Source organism: Lytechinus variegatus, chromosome 4 (genome assembly GCF_018143015.1).
Source record: "Lytechinus variegatus isolate NC3 chromosome 4, Lvar_3.0, whole genome shotgun sequence".
NCBI lineage: Eukaryota > Metazoa > Echinodermata > Echinoidea > Temnopleuroida > Toxopneustidae > Lytechinus > Lytechinus variegatus.
Genome location: NC_054743.1, coordinates 20,906,911 through 20,920,597, shown reverse-complemented (window position 1 = coordinate 20,920,597; position 13,687 = coordinate 20,906,911). Strand labels below are relative to the sequence as shown.

General features: G+C 35.0%; 1 long non-coding RNA gene across 2 annotated transcripts; it reads right to left on the bottom strand.

The window, feature by feature from the left end:
- Positions 1-19: 19 nt before the first annotated feature.
- Positions 20-12,206, bottom strand: LOC121413600. 2 transcript variants are annotated; one of them, XR_005969756.1, is made up of 4 exons: positions 11,340-12,206; positions 3,405-5,753; positions 1,658-1,771; positions 20-821 (listed from the first exon to the last, which is right to left on the bottom strand). It is a non-coding gene; the product is annotated as an uncharacterized LOC121413600 (long non-coding RNA). The 2 variants fall into 2 exon arrangements; XR_005969757.1 differs by lacking the exon at positions 11,340-12,206 and having other exon boundaries at positions 639-821; positions 3,405-3,467; positions 5,594-6,759.
- Between the last annotated feature and the right edge of the window lie 1,481 nt (positions 12,207-13,687).

Here is a 13,687-nt window from a genome sequence, read left to right as displayed (position 1 = left end):
CAACTATTTCACTGACAAATCCCCTCTCAGCTCTCGTGACAGTTCAAGAACCGTTTGACAGATTTACTTTTTATCTAGATCATGTATGCATATGGGAGTGACAATGACCTAATTATGGAGTGTGGAGGTCAAAGGTTGAAGGTCACAGAGGTCATTGTATAACTTGAAAGCCTTGTTCTTGCAATAACTCAAGAACTGTTTGACAAATCAACTTCATACTTGGGTCATGTATGCATATTGGAGTGATGGTGATCTAAAAAGTTCTGCAGATCTGAAGGTCAAAGGTCACAGAGACTATATCATGACTGCGATTGGATCAATTTGATAGTCTTTTTACACTATCAGAATAAAGTGTGCAAAGGTCAGATCTGAAGGCACACATTTTGACTTGTGCAGTTGAGGATCCATCTAGTTGTAAATTTAAAGCATTGTACAGACTAGTACAGTCAAACCCGTCTATTACGGTCATCCAACGGTCACTATAGACTTGGGTTGCCAAGACAGGTTTAACTGTATATCCTGCCTACATGGACAATGTTGATGGTAGATTCTCAAATTACAAATTATAATTCACCATCACTACTTTTCCCCCACTTTGCAATACAAGAATTCATGCTACCTAGACCGTGTAAATATTACAAGAGGTTCTAGTGGGACATATTATCAAGGCAGCAGGAATGCTGCAAATAGCTTTATAGACATTCCTCTGTGTTGAAGTAATGTAGATGATATGAAGAAATGTCTCCTCTTTCATTGTAGCTACTTCATACTGATCCTAGATGGAATTCCTCCGGCTTCTTGAAGACCACAGATACTGCGATCTGGAAAATAAAGAGTTAGATAAGGAAATATAGAGTTAGATAGTACAGGGGAGTTTCATGAATAGTTTCAAGGAATGTCCAGGCATGAATACCAAAGCTCATACAGTATTTAACATGTTGTCTCTTTGAGAGATTACCCAATTTATCATCTGACATCACAAAGCAAAGAATAGTCATAGTTTTTACAGGAGTCGGGGATTCAAATTTTAGCACATCAATGGGCATCTACATTACACCCGAATCTATTGCTACATGCTAAGCACTAAGAAGTAAGGTTATCAACAAGATAGTGACAATATCATATCATCTTATATTTATTTGTATTTAATAGTATCATGGTGGTGCCCCACCCACAAGTTTTTAATTCCAGGGGCTCCTAATCCCATGTTTTATTTGATTTGTATATACCTGTGTTTTTATGATTGATTAAAATAAATTTTGAATTGAATATTTCATCATGATGGTGTCACAAAAACACAGTACTGACAAGACAAAACATGTAAATGTAACATCCTTCTTGCTTTGTAAATCTAAAGCTAAATATCTAATATTCTGCAACTAACTCTTTGCACACTGAATTATTTTTTTTTTTTTTGGGGGGGGATAATGAAAAGTGTTTCCATGTCATTTCTTTAATTCAAGATATCCATATTGCACCACTGATACATTATTGCTATTATATAGATGTCATCCAAGAACTATTGCCTTTTATTAGCTTATCCTATCTGAAGGTAGGGGAGAAAACTAATTATGATTGTTGAACTTAATTGTACGAATGTGCAGAACTGCAACATCAGCGCCCAAAGGGTTAATAAGTTTTTAATAGACTTTCTTACACCAATCTTCATGTGATGATTGTCTTCATAAGCTTCATGATACTAGAAGTTGTCATCCTACACAGATGTGTGCATCCAGGCACAGGTGTTCTCCCACTACCATCGTCGTCCTCCCTACATGAATAAGAAACACCAGTTAGAGGGAAAGCATAATACTGTTATTCGACTTCAAATTTTTTATCATGAATGATCTAAAATTCATTCTACAAACAATAGAGCAAATACTGGTATGACTATGTATACTAATCGTCAAACACTGGGGAAAATATTTAGAAATTGCGGATTCAGTTCTCAATATTCGGGAATCTGTTGCAGGATGAATTCAACGAACAAACTGTGCCTTGATGTCTTGATTTTGTATCATTTCTATTTTTCTTTAATTCAATGTCTAAACCGAGTTTTATTGTTTATTCAGATTGACATTTCCCTTCAATTTTTTATTGACTTTATTAATTTTTAATAGATTTCAATTCACTTATTTATTCATTTATTTATCTTTTTTTAATTTCATTTTTATAAACCATTTTATTATTATTTATATATATTTCTTTTTTTTGGGGGGGTGGGGTGATAGGAAAATTCAAAATACACTATTAAAAGTACTGTTAAAATAACAAGGGTATGCATACCTATAGGCAAATTTGATGGCTGTAACAACAAACTTGCATGTGTGAATACAGTTCAGGAAAATCAAAGACTAATTTCATAAAATGATCAACCTTTTTGTACATCCAACCCCCATTTCTCTCAAGACTTACATCACTTCATAAACTGACCAAGTCATAGTTCTTTGAGAGCATTACAGACTATCAAAAGAACAAGAAATCAGAGAGAGAAAATCTCATGAAGGTCCCACACATAGGGGGTCAGATGTACACATTATGGAATTGCCCAAAATGAAAATTTGAATTATTAGTTCTGTCACGATTTATAATTGCCAATTCGTCCACTGCTAACTCATCCACTCACCACATGGTCTACCTTCATTTAGTCTAATACCATAGTCTAACTACTATTTGGTCCAATCATCACTTCGTCTTTTCATTTTGTCTATTACCATTTCGTCTATAACCAGTTGGTCTAATTTTCTTTTCATTAATTTTGCACATTTAACACTGAAGTTTAATTAGACCAAATGGTATATGGACTAAATAGTCATTGGACCAACTGGTTATTAGACAGAATGGCATTAAGTTAAATGAAAGTAAACCATGTTGTGGGTAGACATACTGATGATAGACCAAATGGTAGTAGACGAGTTGGCAATTGGACGAATTGGGATTAGACGAATTGGAAATTGACCATTAAAACTGTGTCTTAATCATGGAGTAATCCTATCAAGAACAATTGTGGCAATTATATTTATTGTATATAAACATTTTGAATGGTCCAAAAATTTCGCGATCAGTTACAAAAGGCCAATTGTAGCGTTTGTGACAGATCCCACGGAAGTGGGAATGAGGTATAACCTTGAACTTCTCATTGGCTAAAAGTAATACTAAAAAAATTGTGTTTATTTTTTTCTAAAAGCTATATTCAAATGCAAGTTTGGTACAACCAGGGCTCCGTAACACAAAGGTTTGAAATGAATTGCAAGTATGAAAGAACCTCACTGATTGGTTCCCAGTCAATATCTTAAACAGAGTGCGCGTGCAACGATGATCTTGATTGGTCTTTGGTATCTAGCAATTGATAGCAAACCATCGTGCTACGGAGCCCGGGACCTGCGTGATACTGTTCCATTTACCTTCGAAAGGATGATGGTTGGTGATCAGTCAAAACATCAGGCCACACCGGCTATCAGACATATCTGTAGGATAAAGATTGAGAGATCTAGAATTAGTGCATGTACTCCATATGATCTAGATCTAAAACATGAAAAATTATGGTTTGAATCAAATATACTTGAAAGAGGGGGGGGGGGGGCAAAGAAAGAGTTTAGAGAGAATGATGTACTTAATTAAGTTAGTTAATTTCATTTAAATGTGTTAAACAGTATTGAATCTCCCACCCCAATTCAAGGCACTGGTAAAAAAAAGAACTATTGATAAAAAGCCAAGAAGTTTTTAAAGAAAAAAACGAGACAGTTGGAAGATGTATAAATAAATGAGGTGTTCTTGTATTTTTTTTAAGAAGTACCTGTATTCTTTTTAAAAATCATTTCAAGTACTTTAGCTTTTTCATATGAATAACACATTGAAGAATCTGTCATTATGAGAATAATAATAACCATGATAAAATATCAAAGTATAACTTCGTTGAGATACTGCTCTCATTTCCAAAGTATTTCATCTGTCGGTATTCAATTGCACAAAATAAAGCTGGCTAAATCTCTTACATGGTAAATTTCTTTGGGGGTAAAAATATCAATATCAAGATGATGACGCTATTCGCTATAAAAATGATGTTTCTTCATCACAGCTCTTGGTACAAGTATTGGCAATGTCAATTGAAAAATAGAACAAAATGAGTTGCTATAAAAACATGTCAACAGTATTTCTATGAAGTTACTACTATTATGATTTAATAGTGCAGTGCATTTGCACACTGGACAACTTTGTCCACATATGCATTCAAGTTCAGCCTACAAACAAATGTGCTTGAAGATTCATGCCAGAAATCTGCCCATATCAAGAACAGATCTTGTGTAATAATAACATGATTTATGGCATTGGGAAACCCCCTTCCTCATTAAATGGTTATTGACGCAGACGAGCATATGCTGTTCATTGATTCTTTTAATTTTATTTTCTTAATGCTTCATACCAAGAAACTTAAGTAGTTCTAAAAACACATGTTGCAAAGATGAAACTGGAGAAAATGGTGCATTATTGGTTTGTATCCCAACGCCTTTTCAATCTTCAACTCATGATAGGGCTATCGAAGTTTGTTATCAGTACTGCAAATGCTCATTTAAAGTTCAGAATGATAATGCGCGCTAATGAACATCATTACATACTTGTATATTGTTGACTATAATGTTGCGTGGACACATACATTGCAGAGGTAAGAATCTAAAGATTGGGTCACATAAGCGACATTGCAAGAACATTTTGAATCAAGCAATCACCTTAAGAAGTGCTGTATTTATTAAGAACAGTCCACATTTTCATGAAGGCAGATTTATCTGCACATTTCTTTTTCTTTCTTTTAGCATCAGTTTAATCTACAAAATATTGATGTTTGAAAAGAATCCATTATGCAACTTTTAATGTCTGGACATACCCCTTTCAATATTTATTTTTAGCAAAAATAAGTAAAAATAAGTCAAATTCTATAATGCACATCAAAAATAGAAAATGTACAAGACTAGAACAGTTTCTGAAAGTGTGGTGTTAAGAGATCTAAATATACCATAGTGTCGTTCATAAAATTGAAGATCAATGTTAGTGCACGGAAGGTTTCTGTACACAACAAAATTAAGATGCGATATCTTTGTAATTTCTGGCGAGGTATCATTATTTTAACAATAGAGAAAATGGGTAAAAAAATCATTTGAAGTGTACGACCAACACATTGGTTGGAACAATATCACAAAAGAGCAATTGTATATAAAATTCATGTTTATAACCCCCAGATCTTAAAGAGTTGCATGCGAAACGTCAATTTACACCTGAAGTTCATCATATGGAAAGCTCACATGGGTGGTTCACAAGTTACAAAAAAAAGAAAAAAAAATTAAATGCATAAACTTCCCAACAATCACTGCTGAATATGATGGGAAATTTATATTGCATGCCTAAAATATATTTCACATCATTTGAAATGGCCCAAAAACACTACATCATGTAATATCACAGGTTAAAGGTTATATTTTTTCTTTGCTTTGCAGAAGTCACTATGTGTATGTATGAATATATAAAAGAGGCACGTAAAAATACATGGAAAAAAAATGGGTTGAACACAAAGTAATTTTCCATAAAGTTTTACAGATACCTGAAAGTCTTGCTGGGTAATAGACGAAGTCTGAAGGTCGATAGACACTGAATTGAATGAATACAAACCATCGACGATTGGCACCACTCCTTCGTTTATTCCATTTTCTGCTTCACTTGAAACTATAGAAATGGCTGAAATGCTTGATAGCACATAATTCCTAAAGAAAGTAGCAATACGGCACAGAATAGTAGATGATCAAATATTAAGGGGCGTCACCCTGCCTCGTAATGAGAGGTTGTGAATTACTATGTACATTGCTTGCTCTGCCAGATGTGTGTCTTTCCTGAATTGTTGTTTTTTTTCCCCTGACATGGGCTTAGGTCTGTTGCTGTATAATAGTGCTGGTACACAGATCTATCTGAAGTCTGACAACAAGCTGAATTTTTAATAAGTTTTTTGCAATGGGGCTTATGATTTCATAAACATTAGGCTTACAAAATTTATTAGGTAAATAATGCTTGTTTATAAATAATTTTGGACTCTTTAAATGGATCCAATAAGAGTGGTAATTTTAAAGTCCACTCAAGCTATAATGGCATCCCAATGGGAATATATTCCATTCCAATCACTAATACAGACTGCCAATGCTAATTGATTCTATGCCATTGAATTAGTTAATATTTTCCATTTATCCTTCCTTTGAAATATGGTAAAGGTCTCTTTCAGTACTAAAATGTCAAATTATAAGTTATTTTGGGAAAATTACAAATCGTGGAAATATTACCTTGAAATTGATATAAATTTTCTCCCTTGAACCATGACCCCATTTTGAGAATTGATTTGATATACTGTATTAATGGGTTTTAAGTATTGACATTCTCACATTTTCTGTTTGACAAATGAATATTTCAAAATGCAATGAAAGCAAATCGCTTTTCAAATGCATCTACCTGAATTGAATTTCATCTTTGAATATGTTCCCAGAATTTTTTCACAAATTATATTTATTGAGCATATCATTTACAAATATATCTCATTTTATTGTCAAAGGGATGCAATTTATCTTGTTTCTTTTCACCAGTTTTCAACCATTTTAAAGAAAACAGTATTTATTTCACCCTCTCATGAAAATACAATATTTGATGCATCATTTAGGGTGGGTGGGAAGACAGACATTTTATGTTTAGGATACCGAGAGGGACGGATAATTACTAGCTTAAGTTTCCATTTTGAAATTTATAATGTATTTTATAATATTCATCTTTGGACATTACCCCCCCCCACCCCTCCCTCGACAATGGGAAATCTATGACAGAAACCCCTGAATTATATTTCTATTACAAACCCAAGGACAAGGGAATAAAATTTAGCCTTTATGAAGGAGTAATCCTTCCAATACCTATTGACAATGTGAAATTATCAACAAAAGATAAAATTATTCCTGTTCAATTTTGTTCCAGAGTGCAGAGTTTCAATAGATCCTGCACAGTATGAACAAACCATGCTTGGATAAACCTCAAAAACTTGTTGTGAGAATCCCTTATTTATTGAATGAAAATTAATTTCGGTCAACTCAATGTGGTTTTCTTTAGTACAGTATAGTGAGAAACCGTACTGTACGTGTAAAATGCAACTTGCCATATGGAATTACATTACTTTTTAAATCTATGGTTTGATTTGATGATTTTGTTTGCACTGCAAAATTTACTCATTTAAATGCTCATATGTTTAGGTTATTTTGTTTATGGTGTCCCATGTACAAGAGCATTTTCTTAAAGTTCTTTGAGTAGTCTTTTAAGGGTCACATGGCTTCTGCATCACAACACTGAAAGGTATTATTTTGTTGATAAATAATGGAAATTGAGGGAAAATGTAATCAAAGAATTCTTATACAACAATCAAGTAAAGCTAATAACTTTCAGTTCAACCCAAAGTCATTTGATATTTTTTTCCAAGATATTCCCCACCCCCATCTGTAATCTTCAATCAAAATGATTTTAAAAAAGCATACACGTTAGCACTACAACTAGGAAAAAAAAAGAGAGAAAATACTAAGATGAATTCACAATCCTGTAATACCATACTTACATCAATACAATGAAGAAAATTCCGGTTCAGGTTAGGAAAAATAAAGATTTATATTGGGGAGCCCATTTGTAAAATAACACAAAATGTATTTTGTTTCCATGGAAACATTTGATTGGCTGTTGAGCTCTGTTACCATGGTAGTTGCCATAACTTTCTAAGTCTTCATAAAACATGACCCTGATCAATGTGAACTTCCATCCCGTATTTTATGAGTGGACCAACCTCAACATTCAGACAATCATTTTAAAAAAATATGGCATTCTGAGGATATTTTCATCTTCTTTGTGTTTTTTCATACAATGTTTGCATGTGTGGAACAAAATACAATGATCTGGATAAAATTTCAAATTTTTCAAGTTTCTTAAAAAAAAGGACTTTACTTCTTTTCCAATTTGAAAAAAAAGAAGAATCAATAAAGATTTAACATGGTTGTTACAGATGACACTTAAAAAATATAAATGAAAACTTAACACAATTTCTTATAAATCCAAACAATTATTATCATTATTATCCAATTCAACATGAAAATTAAACAGTCTCCTCTTTTTATTCAAATTCAAGCCACTTTTAAATTCCATTATATGGGATAGAGGCTAGAGTCAGCAGTCTAAATATTTGAAGAGTTCATATTTTCTGGAAATATAAAACTACATGTAAGACTCTTTATTTTGTTTGATAAAATGTACCTGGTGCTTCATTTTTCTTAAATTGAGCCACTTTTACTTCAACCCACCCCCCCCCCTCCCAAGATCCCCACATTCAAACATTACTGCCATTGCAGACCTCAACCCCATCAGATTTCTGTTAACTATAGCAATGAGTCATTACCTATTCCCCTCATAATAAATCAACTTCTAAAAACAAATACATCAACTTGATCTAAATAAAGCCCCCCTCCCCCCACCCGATCTAATAGCATTTTTTAGTGCAATTTGCATTTTACCTTTTTTAAACATCTGATACATTATCTTGCCACTCTCCCCAGTTGTCCAAACATGTGGACTCTATGAAATTGCCCTGCCAGTATTTTAGGGATCAAGTGAGCCTCAATGTATTCCTGAAAACTAGATGTAACATGTTCCTTTTTCTGAAAAGACTGGTGCTCAATAAATGTTCTTCCATCATTTCAAAAATTGGTAATGGGATATCCCCCGATCTTTACAAAGTCATAACCTTTCGCTAAAATCTGCAATGTTTATTACTTAACCCCCCCCATTGCAGTATGGGTATGTGCAGCCCGTGTGCAGCCTGCCCCCTAACCCCTCCCCCCACCCTTACATCTTGCCAGCCGTTCTCAAGCAAATTACTCTTATCATCTTTCCCCCTTCCTACAGAACAAATTTGAAATCTCTTGTTCAATGGTTTTATTGGTAATATTCTTCGAGCCCCCCCCCCCAAAAAAAAAAATTGATAGTACCATGACATTTGCTCCAGTGACAATTGCTCTATAAATTCCCCACACAAATGGGATGACTCAACTTCAACCCTGGATTTAACACCATACTCTATCCTGAACCTAACATAAAACCCTATTGCAATCCTAACCCTACATTTTAAGATGAAATAAAGCGCGGATGCCACGGAGCAGTTGCTGCTGGAGCTAATGTTATGTCACCACACTGATATCCCATCTCTAATGGTTCTATTGTTGATGCAAGCATCATGTATCCTTCCTTCCATTCTGAACAAATTGTGCGGAAGAGTTCTATGACCATTGTTTGTACCAATTATATCAAGGCGCAGCCAGCGGCGCTACTCCAGTAATAGAGTGCAAAATTTAAGGTCAATACATTTTACGCGTTTTACGCAAATGTCAGTTCCCCAAACATTGATATCCCATCTCTAACGGTTATATTATTGATGTGCGCAACATGTATGCTTCCTTCCATCCTGAACAAAAATGCGCAGAAGAGTTCTATGACCCAGGGGGGGGGGCACTCACATATATTTTTGGTACAGGGACTTGCAGCTTTGAAGAACCCTTTTTTTCAGACCTAAGTTTCAGCTCTCTAGATACTCCAAATGACAAAATTTCAGTTCAGAAGCTGTCCAGCCCTGCTCGCAAGACCCCCGTTACAACACATCTCAGTTCCCCAGCCCTGCCAAAATTGTCAAGTGCAAGCACCGCATTCGAAATGCACATAAGCCTTCGCAACTCCCTATGTATAACTAGTAGCCGCTCCATATATGGCGAGCGTATTCACAGCGCTCATATCCCATCTCTACTGGTTATATTGCCGATGCATGCACCATGTATGCTTCCTTCGATTCTAAACAAAAAGGTGGCACAAGAGTTTTATGACCACTGTTCGTACCAATCACATTAAGGCAGTCAGTAGCGCTACTCAGTTAATCGCATGCAAAATTTATGGACAACGCATTTTACGCATCAGTTAACAAGACCCTTTTTCATTGTTAATTTCCAGTTTCCAAGCACCCTCATTTTTATAGAGAGCCACCTGGTTTTTAAGTCCCTCATTTCACTAGCAACTTCAATTTTTAAGGCTATTGTCTTATACCCATTCCAAATCCGAGTCCATCCCCCCCCCACCCCCGGTAAGGAGACATACATTGTATTACTTGGGATAGAGGAAGATCTAGAATATCAAGTCCCAGTATTTTTTGCCTCTGCTGCATAAACAGAATGTTGCAAATCTTGAAAATCGCACAGGAACCCCAAACCGGTGTTGTTAGCTGGACTTGTTCAGGCCTCCAGGGATCTTCTCCTTAGGGTCTAAGATTTTGAGATGGCCTGGAGTTTTCAGTGAGATCATAATCCAGCAGGAATAAAAGGGGACCCCCTCACCCGGAAAAATAGCAAATAAGACCTAAAATCTCGATCGCACAAGTTATTTCATAAAATTTGTGTTAATGTGAAACTGATCCAATTGAATTCATAATTCTTCATAATTTACATAATTGAAATTAGAGAATAGACTTCTGGGCCATGTTGCATAAAAGTTACCATTATGGTAACTTGCATGGAATCCTTGATTCTGATTGGCTGCTGATCATCGTTACCATGGCAGTTCCCACTGGTTGGCAAAGTTATCATAATAGTAACTTTTATTCAACAGGGCCCTGCTTCTCATGTCCAAAAATGAAAACTGTGCAAATTTTTAGTTGCCAATTTCATTGATATGGCCATTTGCACCAGAGATCATGATATTGAAGCTGGAAAAAAATCGACAACAGGTGAACCACAATTTAGAAATAGAGACAAGTTTTAAATGAAATAAAAGTGAAGCAAATATTGGCATATAGGCTGCATTAGTATGCCACTGGAAATAAAAGTACCAGAAGAGTCATATTAGTGTACAACCGCCATTACTCCAGAGAAAAAGACTGGCCACTGTGTTTCATTCGGGATCCTGAAGTTATGGACAAGCAAATTTCAAGAATCCTTTAGAAAAGGGGACAAAATCATGATCCTAATAAGAAAACTAAAAAAAAAGCACCAGGGTGGTTTTCTGGCAACCGAAATTACCCCCCGAAAAATGTTCCAGAGTTAAATGAATTCCATTTTCCAACTTTTTTTTGGAAGTTGGAATTTATTACCTGATACACTAATAAATTCTCAACAAAATACTTCGCAGAATGGCTTATCAACAGGTATTTTGAATCTCTGTTTAGAATTTAAGTTAAGCCGAATTTAGCACACCAAAACATGTATAAACTGTGCCAAAATCTATATTCATATAAAATGCCTGGGTACCTGGTCGTGTTCCAATTGTGTATTCTGTAGAGTGCCCAAGTCAAAAGTACACAAAGACTACAGGGAGGGGTGCAAAAGAATTGTCCTGTTTGATACATATAAAAGGTTGCTGAAAAGTGATCAAACCTGATCACAAGTGATACCTGTAAAAGAAATGTGAATATTAATAAAGCTTGTCTACATGTAACATGGACCAACTTTACAGTCATCTACAAACGACAAACACTTAACACGATTTAGAATTTCTTGAATGTTCTCTGTGCACAGATTGTTTACAATAACTGTAAACTTGCCCATCATTGTAACCAAATGTATTGAGACTATTATTCCAGGTGTTGTATTTCTTTCATTGTCGTTCAACTGGATATAATTCCATAAAGCTTACAAATCGATGGATTTATATAGGGTGGGATCAAAGATATGCTACATAACACATGAGATACACACCTGATTTTTTTTTATAATTCCAGAGTACATTACAGGTCCTGAACTTTCAGATGATGAGACTGAAAACTCAAGAATTATGCAATTCTCCCCCTTAAAAAATTCCAGGACCTGAATGCAGGCATTCACCTGAAAACTGGCAAGAATACCTGTTGAAATTATCATCCTCACAATCACACTATGATATGAGGTTGTCCCATTACAGTTCCTTAAATTACTTCGTCAGTATGGATTCATTAAATCTTCTGATGATGAAATGGAACAGTTGTTTTCATCTGTGTTCCGAGCAATATAACAAAATTATATCAATTGATTGCAATGCCAATTTTGCACAAATGTTTTGCATTGAACCTTATACCCCTTTCATAAACCCAATTATGCGGCTAATAGCAGCATAATTTGGTCGTAAAATAGGAGGACCAGAGTTATCCGCATTATTTTGATGCTGCTATTATCCGCATAATAGCAGCATCGGGACCAGATTTTGACTTTATGAACGCATTTCCAAATAATGCGGATAATTGCCATGGTGCGGTCACAAGGTCACCCTTTTCCAACACCACCGCATCGGAGGGGGCGTGTCCAGTTGTCATGACGATTATCCGCCTTTTTCAGGACGGGCGCTCGTAAAAATAGTGCGGATTATTTTCGGAGTTTGTGAACGCAATTTTTATTGAATTATCCGCATTACTCTTAGGTGGCTAATTGGAGGATGGGTTTATGAAAAGGGTATTATGTGCAATCACAAATCAATCCATGATCAATCACTACTTTGTGTGATTGTGACTGGATTATTAAATATCAAATAGCATTTAGAAGTGCAAAGATTGCTCATAAATGCATTTCTACACATTTCCCTGAAAACAAACAAAAATTAAAAGGGGCAAAATTTTTCAATAAATCTCAGTTGATTTTGGTTGTAATGTTCAGTGAAAAATTGCCAGGTACGATCTGGACAAGTCGTTGAACTTAAATAAAAGCAGTTCAAAATCTATTAGTTCTAGATAGGGATTAGAACTAACAATAAACTCATTAAGTATAATGAACAGACTGCTAAAAACCACAGAATAAATAAATATGACACAATCACAACATGGAAATTTGATACTTATCTGCTTCATGACTTATCAAGGTCTGTTACTTTATGACTTTATTGTGTAGGTAACTTTTGTAGTTCATGAGAAACTTTATATCAATGTAGTGTTGATTAGCATATTGAAGGGTACTTGCAGTACTATGCAGAAGCATGAAGCATTTGCACCAAGTGCTTTTGCATGGTATTGCAAATACCCAAGATGCCTGCATCATCATAACATCACAAATTTGAAATGCGCATTACTTGTTTTATAAAACAGATTGGCAGTGTAAATTTGTAGGGGAAAGGTTGTTCCAATCCCTCCAAATTTTCTAGTGATCGCACCTCCTTACTCATAAACATTATGTTTTCTCACAAAGCAATTTATAGCTAGACAGTTTCCAAACCCACTTTTCCAACTGAAGTCATTTGGCTTCTCAGAATTCATTACAATAATAAGAATATGGCAAATGCTTGTATCTCTCCTCAATCTTAGATTATAACACTGAAAACTCCCACCTAGTAGACACTGCATGCAATTATTTTAATTAGGTTAGCTGGCATTCTAGTTTACAGCACAGATTTCTACTTCATTTGGAATTAGAAACAATTCTTGAGTTACAGAAAGTAATTACTGAGTCTCATCTGCTATCAACCACTATATTTTTTAGGAAAGTTGTCTTGTACAGTAATTTAAACTAGATTCGTCTTTATATAATTTGAAATAAATCAATTTTTTATGTCATTTGCGAAGGAAACTAAATACATCACACAGTGAAGAACCTTGTCTAAACTTCCAAGGACAGTGGTCAAAAGATAGCAGGGGAAT